The sequence below is a fragment of the Leucoraja erinacea genome, unplaced genomic scaffold, assembly GCF_028641065.1.
Source record: "Leucoraja erinacea ecotype New England unplaced genomic scaffold, Leri_hhj_1 Leri_573S, whole genome shotgun sequence".
Taxonomy (NCBI): Eukaryota; Metazoa; Chordata; class Chondrichthyes; order Rajiformes; family Rajidae; genus Leucoraja; species Leucoraja erinaceus.
In genome coordinates this window covers 57,231-75,214 of record NW_026576480.1, presented here as the reverse complement: position 1 = coordinate 75,214, position 17,984 = coordinate 57,231, and the positions used below count along the sequence as shown (strand labels likewise).

Below are 17,984 nucleotides of genomic sequence, written 5' to 3'. Positions count from 1 at the left end.
AAAATCAACTACAGACTTTCATGGCAAGATTAGTGCGGTACTAAATGATCATTGGAGTGTTCCAATCTCTTAGATCGGCACACAAAAAGCTGGAGTAACTCAGCGGGTCAGGCAGCATCTGTGGAGAACATGGATAGGTGACGTTTCACAGAGTGCTGGAGTAACTCAGAGGGTCAGGCAGCATCTGTGGAGAACATGGATAGGTGACGTTTCACAGAGTGCTGGAGTAACTCAGCGGGTCTGGCTGGCAGCATCTCTGGAGAACATGGATAGGTGACGTTTCACAGAGTGCTGGAGTAACTCAGCGGGTCAGGCAGCATCTCTGGAGAACATGGATAGGTGACGTTTCACAGAGTGCTGGAGTTACTCAGCGGGTCAGGCAGCATCTCTGGAGAAAAGGAATAGGTGACTTTTCGGGTTGAGAAGGGGTTACCGGGAGAAGGCAGGAAAATTGGGTTAGGAGGGAGAGATAGATCAGTCATGACTGAATGGCGTGGATTTGATGATCCTAATGGCCTAATTAATTCTGCTCCCATCTTTTATGAACTTATGACCCGAAACGTCACCCATTCCTTCTCTCCAGAGATGCTGCCTGTCCCGCTGAGTTACTGCAGCTTTTTGTGTCCATCTTCGGTTTAAACCAGCGTCCGCAGTTGCTTCCTACACGTTTCCAATCTCGTGCTCCGTCATTCAACAACTGGCTCAGTTTCACATACAGAGGGTTACACATAGAGCATTACAGCACAGCCACTGGCCCATCTGTGCCAAACATGTTGCCAAGTTAAACCAGTCTCCTCTGCCTGCACACCACCCCTGCCCCTCCATGTCCACCTGGAGCCCACAATAGCTGAACCATTCGTGAATCTAGCCAAAGTCTGAGTGAATATACTGGGATGTCAGTACTTTCCGTACAGCCGATGTAACAGTGGCATAGTTGAATGGTGCAGGACTTACCCAATCTGGTCTATCACTCTGCTCGCTGGGTCCACGGTTTGCTTCGATGGGGGGCGCGATGTAATCCTTGATAGGTGTTGTAAACTCCACTGGCCCCGTTCCTGGCAGAGGTAGCTTCAATAACGGATAACTATGATAAAGCAGAACAAAGCAGTACGCTCTAACGTCCAAGCTGGTCAGTGATGGCAGCCTCGCCAACGGTCTGTCTGTCTTTTTTGTTATTTTTAGTGTGTTTTAAGAAGTTTGTCTTAATGTTCTCTGGTTTGTTTTATGTGGGGGGGGGGGGGGGGGGGGGGGGGGTCGGGGGAAACCTTTTTTTTTCAATCTCTTACCTTGCCGGAGTTGCGATTGTTTTCCGGATCGTATCTCCGGTCGCTCTGCAGCCTAACATCATGGAGCTGGCGGCCTTGCTCCAGACTGACTTTGAACCCCAACGCGAGGCCGTGAACTTGCCATCGGAGCCTGCGATCCCTTGCGTGGGATCGACGCTCCAACCGCGGCCTGCAGATTCCAACATGTCGGGAAGCTCTGAAGTTGCAGGGGGTTCGACTAGCCCCGACCCGGGGTCCGATCGCCCGGCGCGGGGAGCAGAGATCCCCCCGATGCGGGAGCTTGATAGCCCCGACACAGAGGGCCCGACCGCCGGCTGCGGGAACCAAGATCGTCCCGTCAACGGAAGGCTCGAGGCCTCCGACCACGGGAGAACAAAGAAGGGAAGAGATTTAACTTTCTTTTTGCCTTCCATCACAGCGCCCGCATCAGTCTTGAGAAGGGTCTCGACCGGAAATGTCACCTATTCCTTCGCTCCATAGACGCTGCCTCACCCGCTGAGTTTCTCCAGCATTTTTATCTACCTTCGATTTTCCAGCATCTGCAGTTCCTTCTTAAAACATGTGCAAACTCTGTATATTTAGCACTTGAGGTTAGGATCAAAACTGGGTATCTGGCGTTGGAAGGCAGCACAGGAGGAAGAAAGGAAGAGGCGGAGACAGTGGGCTGTGGGACAGCTGGGGAGGGGAGGGGAAAGAGGGAGAAAGCAGGGACTACCTGAAATTAGAGAAGTCAATGTTCATACCGCTGGGGTGTATACTGTCCAAGCGAAATATGAGGTGCTGCTCCTCCAATTTACGGTGGGACTCACTGGCCACGGAGGAGGCCCAGGATAGAAAGGTCGGATTGGGAATGGGAGGGGGAGTAGAAGTGTTGAGCCACCGGGAGATCAGGTTGGTTAGTGCGAATTGAGCGGAGGTGTTGGGCGAAGCGATCGCCAAGCCTACGCTTGGTCTCACCGATGTAGAACAGCTGGCACGTAGAGCATGGTGGTGGTGGCTCGAAGGGCCGAATGTCCTACTCCCACACCTATTATCTATGTTTCCATGTTTGGTGTACTTACCAGCATGTTAAGATACAGCCAGCGGTGAAAAAGATGATGGGGATGGGGTAAGATGCACAGAAGAGGCCGTAGTTGTAGAATGCCTGCGATATCTTTTCACGCAGCCTTACAGTAATGGTCATTCTTGTTGCCTTTCACCACATGACTGTCATTAATCAGAGTACTGCCACGGTGTGGGTCACATCAACACACCTGCAACAAACAAGACAATTCATTGACAATTAATTAAATGATGCAGTTGCTAAACGCTTCAACTCCCACTCCCAACTCAGCTCAAGTTCAAACAAATGCCTCAAAACTCAATGGCCGGCGGTTCATTCTACAGAAAGACAATGATCCCAAACACACTGCTAAAGCAACAAAGCAGTTTTTCAAAGCTAAAAAATGATCAATTCATGAGTGGCCAAGTCAATCACCCGATCTGAACCCAATTGAGCATGCCTTTTATATGCTGAAGAGAAAACTGAAGGGGACTAGCCCCCAAAACAAGCATATGCTGCAATACATGCCTGGCAGAGCATCACCAGAGAAGACACCCAGCAACTGGTGATGTCCAAGAATCGTAGACTTCAAGCAGTCATTGCATGCAAAGGATATGCAACAAAATACTAAACATGACTACTTTCATTTACATGACATTGCTGTGTCCCAAACATTATGGCGCCCTGAAATGGGAGGACTATGTGTAAACACTGGTGTAATTTCTACATGGTGAAACCAAAATGTATAAAAATGGCCTTTATTAAAATCTGACAATGTGCACTTTAACCACATGCGATTTTTTTTCTATTACAAATCTCAAATTGTGGAGTACAGAGGCAAATAAATAAATGATAGGTCTTTGTCCCAAACATTACGGAGGGCACTGTGTAGTAAGCAGACATTTCTCACTCATGGAGAAATCAGTTCGGGGACAATTCTCAGGAACGGAATCCTTACGCAAACCAGGGACTGCCTGTAGTAACGTCCAAATAATTTGGAGCTCAAAGATAGAAATGTTAAAAAGCCTTTTCATTAATATTTAACGTAGAGGGTTATCATTTTCAAACAGACCTTCAGTCAGAGGTTAACCAGGCCTTTCGATTTCAAAGCAAATGATCAATATATTCAAATTTAATCGGATAATATCATTCGCTGTAAAAAAAACCCCATCTGACCCAACTCTTCTGGAGTCAATGAGTTAGCTGAAATAACTTTACGGTTAACATTTTATTTAAAATTATTCCATGTATTTTTACTGCTGAGCTCTACCAATAACCACAAAATGTAAAATAGACACACAAAAACTGGATTAACTCAGCATCTCTGGAGAAAAGGAATTGAAACCTAGAAACATAGAAAAATAGGTCCAGGAGTAGGCCATTTGCCCCTTCAAGCCAGCACTGCCATTCAACATGATCATGGCTGATCATCTAAAATCAGTATCCCGTTCCTGCTTTTTCCCCCATATCCCTTGATGCCTTTAGCCCGAAGAGCTAAATCTAACTTGAAAACATCCAGTGAATTGGCCTCCACTGCCTTCTGTGGCAGAGAATTCCACAGATTCACAACTCTCTGGGTGAAAAGGATTTTCCCACATCTCAGTCCTCAATGGCCTACCCCTTATTCTTAATCTGTGGCCCCTGATTCTGGACTCCCCAACATCGGGAACATGTTTCCTGCATCTAGCCTGTCCAATCATTGAAGATTTTTATATGTTTCTATAAGATAACCTCTCATCCTTCTAAATTCCAGTGAATACAAGCTCAGTCGACCCATTCTTTCAGCACATTTCAGTCCCGCCATCCTCCCGGGGGGGAATTAACCTGGCGAACCTACGCTGCACTCCCTCAATAACAAGAATGTCCTTCCTCAAATTAGGAGACCAAAACGGCACACAATACTCTAGGTGTGGTCTCACCAGGACCCTGTACAACTGCAGTAGGACCTCCTTGCACCTAAACTCAAATCCTCTCGCAATGAAGGCCAACATAACATTAGCTTTTTTCACTGCATGCTGTACCTTTCAGTGACTCCGGTCTACCTATTTTCAGTGACTGATGTATAAGGACACCCAGGTCTCGTTGCACCTCCCCTTTTCCTAATCTGACACCATTCAAATAATGTATGCCAGAATAGGTGACGTTTCGGGTCGAGATCCTGCTTCAGACTGAGAGTCAGGGGAAAGGGAACCGAGAGATATAGATGGTGATGTAGAGAGATATAGAACAAATGAATGGAAGATAAGCGTAGAGTCGGAGAGCAGGAGGAATGACAGAGGAGGAGCAGCGCGAGAGGATGTTGCAGAACCCTCGTCGGAGAGAGAAGGAGAACGTCTTCAAAGTAGGCATGTCATACCTTCTAATACTCTACTCATACCTTACGCCTACTTTGAAGAGGTTCTCTCTCTGTGTCCATCTTTGGTTAAACCAGCATCTGCAGTTCCCTCCTATGCTGCAAATTGTAAATTCATTTGCTCAAGGATCATCGTTCTTATGTCTCAACTAACTGGCATTGCCATGAATTATTCTCCCTGTGTGAAAGATGGACACAAAATGCTGGAATAACTCGGCGGGACAGGCAGCATCTCATGACAGACCGGTCTGAGGAAGGGTCTTGACCCAAATCATCCATTCCTTCTCTCCAGAGATACTGCCCGAGTTACTCCAGCTTTTTGTGTCTATTCTTGGTTCTTGGTTTCTTGGTCCTCCAAAATATTCCAAATGGAATTTAAACCGGAGGTGGTGAAGGGAGGGCTTAAGCCAGAAAAGGGTTATTGGGAAGAAAGAGCTACTTTAAATATAGTTGCATCTGGTTGGGTAACTATAGTAGGGGGGAGATTACTCCATGCTTCAATTGTGCGGGGGAAGAACGAATTGCTGTACACATCTGTCTTTGTAGCTGGGATCACAAATTGCATCGAATGCCCTCGTCTGCTCCTAATTGGTTTGGGTTTGGTGTAGGTCTTGTGATCTATGTTGAGCTGATTATTTAACATTTTGTAAAAACAGGTCAAACGGTGAGCTTCACGTCTGTCTGTCTTGGAGAGGGTTCCACCCCGAGCAGAGAATTCAGAAGTTTGGTGACACTCGCTTCTCTCTCATAGGTGTTGGTAACAAATCGAGCTGCCTGTCTGTGGACACGTTCGATGGAAGAAATGTTTTTATTTGTGTATGGGTCCCATGCTGCAACTGCGTAGTCCAAATGAGGTCTAACGAGGGTGAAGTATAGCTTCTCCTTGACAGAAGCTGAACAATGATGAAAGTTGCGCCTCAGACAGTTTAGGACACCTGTTGCTTTCACCGTTGCATGATGAGTCTGACCATTCCAACGCAGATCATTCTGCAATTTGATGCCAAGGTACTTGGTTTGTTTGGATTCTTCAAGTCTATCTTCGATTTAAACCAGCATCTGCAGTTGCTTCCTGCACAAGTGTGAACGATCTACCATTATGAGCTTCCTGAGAGTCTACAAACTTCAGATGAAAAATATAATTAGCAAAAATATAAAAGGAGCAGACATCATGTTCCCCTGTAAAGATTAGTACGGGTGTCAGGGGTTATGGGGAGAAGGCATGGGGTTAAGAGGGAGAGATAGATCAGCCATGATTGAATGGCGGAGTAGACTTGATGGGACGAATGGCCTAATTCTGCTCCTATAATTTATGATCTTATTCGAGCATTGTAGATAAAGTAGGGCAGCACTGGGTCAGCCCTTCCGCCCACAATGTCTCTACCGACCATGATGCCAATTTAAATCAATACCATCTGCCTGCATGTGCAATCTTCCATCACCCGGCAGGGGCTTCAATATCGGGAGCCTCGACGCAGCAGTTTGACTGCCCGACCCGCGGGACAAGAATCAAGGAAGAGGTAAGACTTTTTTTTACCCTTCCATCACAGTGAGGATGTACATGGAGGAGAGTCACTGTGATGGATGTTTGTGTTAAATTGTGTTTAATTGTGTGTTTTGTTGCGTTTTTACTGTTAGGACTGCATGGTAACGAAATTTTGTTCCCACTTATTTCTGAATGCCAAATAAAGAAATTCAATTCAATATCTCTCCATTCCCTGTCTGTTTCTGTGTCTGTCAAAAACGTCTCTTAAACATTGCCATCGTAACAGCTTGCATCTTCCCAAGCAGTGCACACCAGGCACAGACCACTCTGAGTAAAACAAGCCGTCTCTTTTAAACCTCCTTTAAAATGTCCTTCCCTTAGAGTCATACAGTGTCATAGGGATCATCTTTTATTTAATATTTCCACCCTCAATCTACTTTCGCTTTGATCAGTACTGGTGTTGGGGGTTATGGGGAGAAGACAGGAAAATGAATGGTGGAGTAGATGCGATGGGCCGAATGGCCTAATTCTGTTCCTATAATAGACAATAGACAATAGGTGCATTCGGCCCTTCGAGCCTGCACTGCCATTCAATGTGATCATGGTTGATCATCCCCAATAAGTATCCCGTTCCTGCCTTCTCCCCATATCCACTAACTTTAAGTGCCCTATCTAGCTCTCTCTTGAAAGTATCCAGAGAACCGGCCTCCACCGCCCTCTGAGACAGAGAATTCCACAGACTCACCACTCTCTGTGTGAAAAAGTGTTTCCTCGTCTCCGTTCTAAATGGCCTACCCCTGATTCTTAAACTGTGGCCCCTGGTTCTGGACTCCCCCAACATCGGGAACATGTTTCCTGCCTCTAGCGTGTGTCCAAACCTTGAACAATCTTATATGTTTCAATGAGATTCCCTCTCATCCTTCTAAACTCCAGAGTGTATAAGCCCAGCCGCTCCATTCTCTCAGCATATGACAGTACCGCCATCCAGGGAACTTATGAACATGAACTATGCTTCTGGGCAGTATCAGCAACGGGGAAATTAAGATGTTTTTCACAGGATCCATGTGTTTGTTAATCCCTAGTGGGTTTTTGATAAACAGCATTACAGTACAGTGGCTATGGACACAGATGTTGTTCATCTCAGTGGTAAACAGCTGCCAAGCATTACACTTTGATATAAGGCATTTATAACAGCATGAGAGGAACGGAACAGGTAGATGCACAAAACCGGTGTGCAGTAGAAACAAGGAACTGCAGATGTTGGTTTACAGAAATAGACACAAAATGCTGGAGTAACTCAGCGGGGTCAGGCAGCATCTGTGGAGAACATGGATAGGTGACGTTTCACAGAGTGCTGGAGTAACTCAGCGGGTCAGGCAGCATCTGTGGAGAACATGGGATAGGTGACGTTTCACAGAGTGCTGGAGTAACTCAGCGGGGTCAGGCAGCATCTGTGGAGAACATGGATAGGTGACGTTTCACAGAGTGCTGGAGTAACTCAGCGGGTCAGGCAGCATCTGTGGAGAACATGGATAGGTGACGTTTCACAGAGTGCTGGGAGTAACTCAGCGGGTCAGGCAGCATCTGTGGAGAACATGGATAGGTGACGTTTCACAGAGTGCGGGAGTAACTCAGCGGGTCAGGCAGCATCTGTGGAGAACATGGATAGGTGACGTTTCACAGTGCTGGAGTAACTCAGCGGGTCAGGCAGCATCTGTGGAGATCATGGATAGGTGACGTTTCACAGAGTGCTGGAGTAACTCAGCGGGTCAGGCAGCATCTGTGGAGATCATGGATAGGTGACATTTCGGACAGGACCCTTCAATTGCAAGCTGCTTCGGTTGTTGAGCATGCGTGCCCTCCATAATTTTTGGGACAAAGACCCATAATTTATTTATTTGCCTCTGTACTCCACAATTTTCTCCTTCCCCGCCCCCTTCCCAGTCCTCCCACTAGTCCCACTGCCTCCGCCCACTTTCTTTCCTTGTCCTACCCCCTCCCCAGACGTCAGTCTGAAGAAGGGTCTCGACCCGAAACGTCGCCAATTCCTCCTCTCCATTGATGCTGCCTCACCCGCTGAGTTTCTCCAGCATTTTGTATTAACCAAAACGTCTATTAGGGCGGATGTCCTCCAAGACTGGGTGTTTTCTTTAGCTTGTGAAATACCTTTAATAAAAATAAATGTAAATATTTATGTTCTGTGTGGGATGGCCTGTAAAGTATTACTGCATTTGCTTAACTCCTTGTCATTTAAAATCACTTATTCTATATTTAAATCTATTTGCACTGATTTGATGGATTAGGTTTAGGATGAACTGTGATAGGATTAAAATGTTGTCTCTACTTTATGTGGATCCACCATCACCAAGACCACATTTAATCATGTTTAGGTTTATTATTGTCATGTGTACCAAGGGACAATGAAATGCTTTGTGTTGCACGCTATTCAAACAGATCAGATAACATTATACAGTGCCCTCCATAATATTCAGGACAAAGACTCATCATTTATTTATTTGCCTCTGTACTCCACAATTTGAGATTTGCAATAGAAAAAAATCACATGTGGTTAAAGTGCACATTGTCAGATTTTTATACATTTTGGTTTCACCATGTAGAAATTACAGCTGTGTTTATACATAGTCCCCCCATTTCTATAGCACATTTAAAAACAACTCTCGCTGACCAAAGTGCTTTACATCAGTGATTAGATTAGATTAGATTAGATTAGATTCGTTTATTGTCATTCAGACCTTTCGGTCTGAACGAAATTTTGTTTCCCTGCAGTCATACATATAATAAAAAATGACAAAAACATGACAAATTTAACATCCACCACAGTGGGTTCACCAAACACCTCCTCACTGTGGTGGAAGGCAAAATCTTAAAGTTTCTGTCTCTTCCCCGTTTGTTCTCCCTCTACGCCGAGGCGATCCAGGCTCCAGATGTTGTCACCCCACCGGGTGATGGTAAATCCCGCGGCACAACCGTGCTCCGCGAACGGGCCGGATCAAACTCCGCGGGTGGTCGGTGCCGCCACAGCTCCGAGGCCGAGTCGGGTCTCCGCTGCCGCCGCCATAGCTCCAAGGCCGCCAGCTCCGCCATTACGCCTCGGCGCAGACGGAGACGGGGACGGGGAATACGACAGAAAAAAGTTGCATCCCCTACCCGAAGGAAGAGACCAAAACATGTTTTCCCACCCCACCCACACACATACACAACTTAATAAAACAAAATTAACTAAAACATGACAAAAAGAAAGAAAAAAAAAACAGACGTACTGCAGGTGGGCCGCAGCTGTTAAGCCAGCGCCGCCATCTTAGAAAATAGGTGCAGGAGTAGGCCATTCGGCCCTTCGAGCCTGCACCGCCATTCAATGTCATCCAACTCAGTATCCTGTTCCTGCCTTCTCTCCATACCCCCTGATCCCTTTAGCCACAAGGGCCATATCTAACTCCCTCTTAAATATAGCCAATGAACTGGCCTCAACTACCTTCTGTGGCAGAGAATTCCAGAGATTCACCACTCTCTGTGTGAAAAAAGTTTTCCTCATCTCGGTCCTAAAAGATTTCCCCCTTATCCTTAAACTGTGACCCCTTGTTCTGGACTTCCCCAACATCGGGAACAATCTTCCTGCATCTAGCCTGTCCAACCCCTTAAGAATGTTGTACGTTTCTATAAGATCCCCCCTCAATCTTCTAAATTCAAGCGATTACAAGCCGAGTCTATCCAGTCATTCTTCATATGAAAGTCCTGGCATCCCAGGAATCAGTCTGGTGAACCTTCTCTGTACCCCCTATGGCAAGAATGTCTTTCCTCAGATTAGGAGACCAAAACTGTACGCAATACTCCAGGTGTGGTCTCACCAAGACCCTGTACAACTGCAGTAGAACCTCCCTGCTCCTATACGCAAATCTTGAAGTGCAGGTACTAACATGCCACATACAGTGGTACATAGATCTAACAATACATACATAAATATATACATACAGCGCTCCCTCAGAGAACCTCAAGAAACCCTTGTGAGTAGAAATAGGTTTTAGGCCTAGACTTAAAAGAGTTGATGGAGGGGGCAGTTCTGACGGGAAGAGGGATGCTGTTCCATAGTCTAGGTGCTGCAACCGCAAAAGCAAAGACACACTGGAGTAACTCAGCGGGTCTATTTCCTATCCCTTTTCCCCAGAGATGCTGTCTGACCTGCTGAATTATTCCAGCATATTGTGTCTACCTTTAATTTAATTTGGCATCATGTTCTGCACGGACATTGTGAGTTGACAGACCTATTCCTATGTTTAACTCAGAAGTAATTTGGTGTACATATGGTGTAAATAATTTGGTGTACATATAGCTGCTGGTGTACATTTGGTGTACATATAGCTGCTAAATTTGTATAAGATAATTATAAGCAGTTGAATAAGGGGTGGGAATTAATAAGCTTTGGCTTCTTCCTGCTTTTCCGACACATACAATGTCATTTATTTATATTGTTTATGACACTTTATAAATATTCGTGTTATGTTTTTTGTATGCTGTTTCACACTTGCTTTTTATTCTTTTATTCTGTTTGAAATAAAGAAAGAAAGAAATAAATAAATGTATGCTGAGTTCTATGTATACCCAGCCTCCTCTGAACTGCTTTGTTTTATTATAGGAGTGTAATTAGACCATTCAGCCCATCAAGTCTACTTCGCCATTCAATCATGGCAGATCTATCTCTCATGCCCTCCTAACCCCATTCTCCTGCCTTCTCCCCTGACACCCGCACTAATGAAGAATCTATCTATCTCTGCCTTAAAAAATATCCATTGAGGTGCTAATCTGATAAATAGTCATTCAGAAAATGGTGATGTGGTGATGGTAATGTCAATGCATGGCAGGCATAGCTGGTCTTTCATCTTCATCTTCAGGAAGTATTAGGCCTGATGAATTCAAGAGAGAGTTAGATATAGCTCTTGGGGCTAACGGAATCCAGGGATATGGGGAGAAAGCAGGAATGGGGTATCTGATTTTGGATGATCAGCCGTGATCACATTGAATGGCAGTGATGGCTCGAAGGGGCAAATGGCCTACTCCTGCACCTATTTTCTATGTTGAAGATGATTATTTCCTGGCACCGAGTATCTAAGTACCAGTCAGTCCATGTCAGATTTACTACCTCTTTTGTTCTTATTTCCTCCTTAACTGCCACTCTTCACCTCTACCATATTTTTAAATCGTCTGATCCAACGTCTCCTTAGTTAGACACTTGGAACTGCAGATGCTGGTTTACAGACAAAGGCACAAAGTGCTGGAGTAACAGCGAGTCAGGCAGCATCTCAGCAGTATGTGGATAGGTACTGTCTGTACAGTTTGTACGTTCTCCCAGTGGTAGAGTTGCTGCCTTCCAGCACCAGATACCCAGTTTTGATCCTGATTACAAGAGCTAAATGTACAGAGTTTGTACATTATAGACAATAGGTGCAGGAGTAGGCCATTCGGCCCTTCGAGCCAGCAGCGCCATTCAATGTGATCATGGCTGATCATCCCTAATCAGTACCCCGTTCCTGCCTTCTCCCCATATCCCCTGACTCCGCTATCTTTAAGAGCCCTATCTAGCTCTCGAAAGCATCCAGAGAACGTGCCTCCACTGCTCTCTGAGGCAGAGAATTCCACAGACTCACCACTCTCTGTGAGAAAAAGTGTTTCCTTGTCTCCGTTCTAAATGGCTTACCCCTTATTCTTAAACTGTGGCCCCTGGTTCTGGACTCCCCCAACATCGGGAACATGTTTCCTGCCTCTAGCGTGTCCAAGCCCTTAACAATCTTATATGCTTCAATGAGATATCCTCTCATCCTTCTAAACTCCAGAGTGTGCAAAGAAGTGAGGAACTGGTGATGGACTGGGCCGTGTTCACCACTCTCTGCAGGTTCAGGAGCAGAGCAGTTGCCATCGAGGCTGAGATGCAACCAGTGAAAATACTTTCCATAGCACATCTGTAGAAGTTCAAGGGAATCCTGTGATTATGACGAATTTACTCAGTCACTGAGGAAAGTAAACATGTTGATGCGCTTTCTTGATCACACCAGTGAATGATGACCAGGTTAAGTTGCTGGTGATATAGATGTCTAGGAATGTGAAGCTGTCCACCTTCTTTACAGCAGCTACATTGATGAGGACAGGGGTGCGTCATATATGACCATTCTCCTCCCCTCCCCCCCCCACCTCCACTCCACTTCCTTACATCAACAAACAACTCTTTCATTTTAGCCGACATTAAAGGAAAGGTCATTTATCCGACACCATGCCACAAGGTTCGTGATCTCTGTTATGTACCGAGTCCCATCATTGTTGTTCATGCGTCAACATTATCACCCACAAACTTAAAGACAATGTTGACACTGTACATGACCACACAGTCATGGGTGTACGAGTAGTAGAAACAAATATAGCGTGCCGTTGAATTGCATTACAGTTTGGCTTGGGAAGACGGCCAAGAAATCGCAGGGAGTTGTAGATGTAGCCTTCACCCAGACCAGACTTCCCACTGTCGACTCTGTCTATACCTCACGCTGTCTCGGGAAAGTGACCAACATCAAAGACTTGTCCCACCCCGGTCATTCCTTCTTCTCCCTACGCCAGTCCGGCAGAAGGTACAGATGCTTGAAAGCGCGCACCACCAGACTCAGGAACAACTTCTTCCCCTCTGTCGTCAGGCTTCCGAACGGTCCTTCCATAAGCTAGGTATTGTCCGATTCACATCTACCCCATTGTGGACATTGGACTTTGTCTGTGGAACTCATGCGCTACAACGCTGAGAACTATATTCTGCACTCTGTATCTTCCCCTTTGTTCTGTCGTACTTGAGTTTGACTTGACGGAGCGTGGCCTTGCATCGCCCGGCGCGGCGTTAACGGCCGCGGGACAATTGCCATCGCCCGCCGGGGGATTTGACTCTGACATCGGGAGGGGAATGGGGAGTGCAGGGGAGAGATAAGTTTTTGCCTTCCATCACAGCGAGGAGGAGAGGCGCTGTGATGGATGTTTGTGTAAATTGTGTTGTGTCTTGGTTCTTTCTTGTGTGTATGACTGCAGAAACAACATTTCGTTTGAGCCCCAATGGGGTTCAAATGACAAATACATTGTATTGTATTGTATTGATAGTGTTTATGTGTGGTATATCTGATCTTGTTTGGATAACATGCCCAATACAAAGGTTTTCACTGTACCTCGGTACACGTGACAATGATAATAATTTTAAAAAATTGAAAACAATGCCTCCAAAACCAAGGCACCTGCATATGTACATTTGCACAACGAATGGCTTCATTGCAGTGTATCTGAGATAATGTAAATTAATATGTCAAGTCGTGAGACTTCAGTTTATTTTAGAGATATAGCATTAAAACAGGCCCTATGGGCCACCAAATCAATGCCGACCAACAATCACCCATTCATACGACTTCTTTCTTTTCCCACTTTCTCATCCACTCCCTACAAACTTGGGGCAATTCAGACCAATTAATCTACAAACCCGTACGTCTTTAGGATATGGGAGGAATCCAGAGCACCCAGAGGAAACCCACGGGGATGCAGGGAGAACGTGCAAACTCTGCACAGACTGAAGCCAAGGTCAGGATTGAACACGGGTCTCTGGCGCTGTGAGACAGCGGGATCTACCCGCCGCACCACTGTGTATTATTTAGTTTTTGTATTTTCTCTTTTTCTTTCCAACCTCAATACACCCCAAGATAATGCAAGAAATCCTCAACACTGCTTAAATCAGTCACAAAATTACGCTCAGGTTTCCGCATCTCTGGGAGACGTTTCGGGTCGAGACCCTTCTTCAAACAAAGGACAAAGGACAAAGGACATTTATTGTCACATACACCATTTCTGGTGCAGTGAAATTTGAGTTGCCATTTGCAGCACACCAATAAAAGTAATACACCACAGAAAAAAAGAATTTAACATAAAACATAAAAACATCCCCCCAAAATTGTGCCCACTGTGAGGGAAGGCAACAAAGTCCAGTCCTTTTCCTCTTGTTTACCCCGTAGTTGGGGCCTATGTGAGGCCTCCGCAGTTGCCACAACGGCAGTCTGATGTTTCAGGCCATCTCGCCTAATGATGGAACTCCGACGTCGGGAGAACACTTGGAGCGTCTGGAACGGCCGCTTCCTCCCCGTAGACCGCGGCTCCCGAAATCCACAGGCCGCGCTGGTCGGAGCTCCGACACTGGCGATCCCAGTGTTCAAACCCAGCGCCGCCCGCGGCTGGACGCTCCGCAGACCCCGCAGCACCGCCATGTTGGTGTCGGTGGTCTCAGCACTCCGGAGCTTACCACACGGTGACCCGGGTAAAGCATCACCCGCTCCGCGATGGTGCTTCAGCGCTGCGCCGCCGCCGAAGCTGAAGTTCTGGCTGGTCCCGGCAGGAAACGCCGCTCCAGTCTAGTTGGCAGGACGCGAGGAAGGGGCGATGATACGGCTCGGAGAAAAAACGCATCTCCAGCAGGTAAGGACTGAGTAATGCAGTCCCCCCCCCCCGCCTACCATAAAAAAGATTAGACCTCCAAGATGAAACTCTTTAACATACTAAAACATTTAAAAAAGGTGAAAAGATGACCAGCTGCAGGCTGGGCAGCCATTCTCGACGGCGCTCCCACTGGTTATGGATGAGGGAAACAAGAGACATAGACAATGATGTAGATCGGTCTGCGTGGGAATGGGAAGGAGAATTAAAATGTTTAGCAACTGGGAGATCAGGTTGGTTCAGGCGGAGCAAAGGTGTTCAGCGAAACGATCGCGCAGTCTACGTTTGGTCTCGCCAATCTCCTGACGTCCCGGTTGCTAAACACTTTAATTCTCCTTCCCATTCCCACACAGACCTTTCTGTCCTAGGTCTCCCTCATTGGCAGAGTGAGGCTAAACGCAAATTGGAGGAACAGCATCTCATATTTTGCTTTGGCAGCTTACATCCCAGTGGTATGAATATTGATTCGATGCAGTGACAGTTCGAGTTGAGGCCCTTCTTCAGACTGAAGAATCTGAAGAGTCCGAAGAAGGGTCTCGACCCGAAATGTCACCCATTCCTTCTCTCCAGAGATGCTGCCTGTCCCGCTGAGTTACTCCAGCATTTGTGCCTAACTTCGATTTCAACCAGCATCTGCAGTTCTTTCCTATACATTTTGAACTCATACCTAACTTGTTGACCCAGAGTAAAGACATTGAGTCTCAAGTAGCAGGTCTATACACACTTAACAGCCATTTCACATTTTCACATCCAAATAGATTTTCTCTTTGGATGCGAGTAACAGGGAGGAAATAAATTAGGTTATGGCATCTAGTTCAGTTTTAAAAAGAGAATTAATTAGTAGCTATCATCATTAATTAATCAAATGCAGCTTTGAACAGGTTGATGAATTATTAACACAAATTCAATAGATTAATAATTGTAGCAACCTAACGTGGCATAATTTTGGTTGCATGAGCATCATATGAAAGAAGCAACATGGATGTAGCTGAAAGATAACAGACCTATTTGAAATACTGTGCTTAGAAAAAGGAAAAATGTTCCTTTCACAATTTGAAATACAGAATTGCATGGTCCAGGTCTTTAAGAGAAAAATAACAAAGTCAACACTTTGTCACTTGAGTCAACACTGGAGTCAAACACTTGAGTCAAAACTCAGTCTGAAGAAGGGTCTCGACCCGAAACGTCACCTATTCCTTCGCTCCATCGATGCTGCCTCACCCGCTGAGTTTCTCCAGCATTTTTGCCTAAGTCACCACTTCAGGTAATTATTTAAAAATTAACAAATATACGTTAATGGGGAAATCTAGTTACATAAACAAAGTATGTTAGAAATCATTTAGAAAGGGCATCCAATGTAAATTCCTTGGCAGTAAGTTATAAACATAGACAATAGGGGCAGGAGTAGGCCATTCGGTCCTTTGAGCCAGCACCGCCATTCAATATGATCATGGTTGATCATCCACAATCAGTACCCCGTTCTGGCTTGTTCCCCATATCCCTTGATTCCCTCAGCCCGAAGAGCTGAATCTAACTCTCTCTTGAAAACATATGTTAGCAAAACAATCTGGTTTTCACTGGACATTTAGAGGAGTCAAAATAAAAAATTCTAACAAAGTCACACTCGAGCCAATCACCACCGATGGGCCAACATTCTACTTTGCAATTAACAAACCTCAAGGTTTCATTGATATGCTTATGAATTCAAAAATGTTCGTTCAAAGTACCATGAAGATTAAAAATAGTACTTGAAACTGACGTTAAGTCATCGTAATAGAATGTTTTCACAGATCCACCATTGCCATTTGCTACAATCCTGCTGGGAGACATTTACTCATTATACTTGGAGTCATAGAGTGATACAGCGTGGAAACAGGCCCTTCGGCCCAACTTGCCCACATCAGCCAACATGTCCCATCTATACTAGAATCACCCGTCTGCGTTTGGTCCATATCCCTCCAAACCTGTCCTATTCATGCACCTGTCTAACTGTTTCGTAAACATTGGGATAGTCCCAGCCTCAACTACCTCCTCTGGCAGCTTGTTCCCTATATCCACCATCCTTAGTGTGAAAAACCTACCCCTCAGATTCCTATTAAATCTGTTCCCCTTCATCTTCAACCTATGTCTTCAGGTCCTCGATTCACCTACTCAATAGACAATAGACAAAAGGTGCAGGAGTCGGCCATTCGGCCCTTCGAGCCAGCACCGACATTCAATGTGATCATGGCTGATCATTCCCAATCAGTACCCTGTTCCTGCCTTCTCCCCATATCCCCTGACTCTGCAATCTTTAAGAGCCCTATCTAGCTCTCTCTTGAAAGCATCCAGAGAACCCGCCTCCACCATCCTCTGAGGCAGAGAATTCCACAATACTCTGGGCAAGAGATTCTGTGAGTCTACCCGATCTATTCCTCTCATGATTTTATACACCTCTATAAGATCACCCCTCATCCTCCTGCGCTCCAAGTACTTGTATCAGTTGCACGTTATTGCACGATTTGACCTGGGGCTAGGTTGAATGAATACCAACAATCACAACCACCTTGCGTTTGTTTACGCCTGACTTCTTTTAAGCATAGTTTTTCCTCAATTTTGTCAACAGATAATGTCGGTGGTATCTCTCTAATGCTGTTAAACCCGATGTAGAAACGAGGAACTGCAAATACTGGTTTGCACAAAAGGACGCAAAGTGCTGGAGCAACTCAGCGCGTCAGGCAACATCTTAGTTTAGTTTAGTAATACAGCGCGGAAACAGGCCCTTTGGCCCGAGTCCGCACCAACCAGCAATCCCAGCACTGTCCAACACACACTAGGAACAATTTACATTTATACCAAATCAATTAACCTACAAACCTGTATGACTTTGGAGTTGGGGAGGAAACCGAAGATCTCCGAGACAACCCACGCCGGTGCGACTTGGGTGGGTGAGGGAATACATAGATACATAGACAACAGGAGCAGGAGGCTGCCATTCGGCCCTTCGAGCCAGTATCGCCATTCACTGTGATCATGGCTGATCATCCACAATCAGTAAGTACCCTGTTCCTACCTTCTATTCTATCTAATTCTCTTTTGAATGCATCCAGAGAACTGGCCTCCACTGCCGACTGAGGCAGAGAATTCCACAGATTCACAACTCTCTGTGTGAAAAAGTGTTTCATCATTTCCGTTCTAAATGGCTCACCCCGTTCTTAAACTGTGGTCCCTAGTTCTGGACTCCCCCAACATCTGGAACATGTTATCTGCATCTAGCGTGTCCAAACCCTTAATAATTGTATGTTTCTATAAGATACCCTCTCATCCTTC

At 45.7% G+C, this 17,984-nt stretch overlaps 1 long non-coding RNA gene across 1 annotated transcript in view; it reads right to left on the bottom strand.

The window, feature by feature from the left end:
* Nucleotides 1-954: 954 nt before the first annotated feature.
* The window catches only part of LOC129694189 (uncharacterized), a 33,892-nt gene continuing 16,862 nt past the window's right edge, over nucleotides 955-17,984 (bottom strand). The window contains exons 2-3 of the long non-coding RNA XR_008722977.1: nucleotides 2,348-2,539; nucleotides 955-1,084 (exon numbers count right to left, since the gene is read on the bottom strand). This is a non-coding gene — a long non-coding RNA (uncharacterized LOC129694189). The remainder of the gene's footprint in view (nucleotides 1,085-2,347; nucleotides 2,540-17,984) is intronic.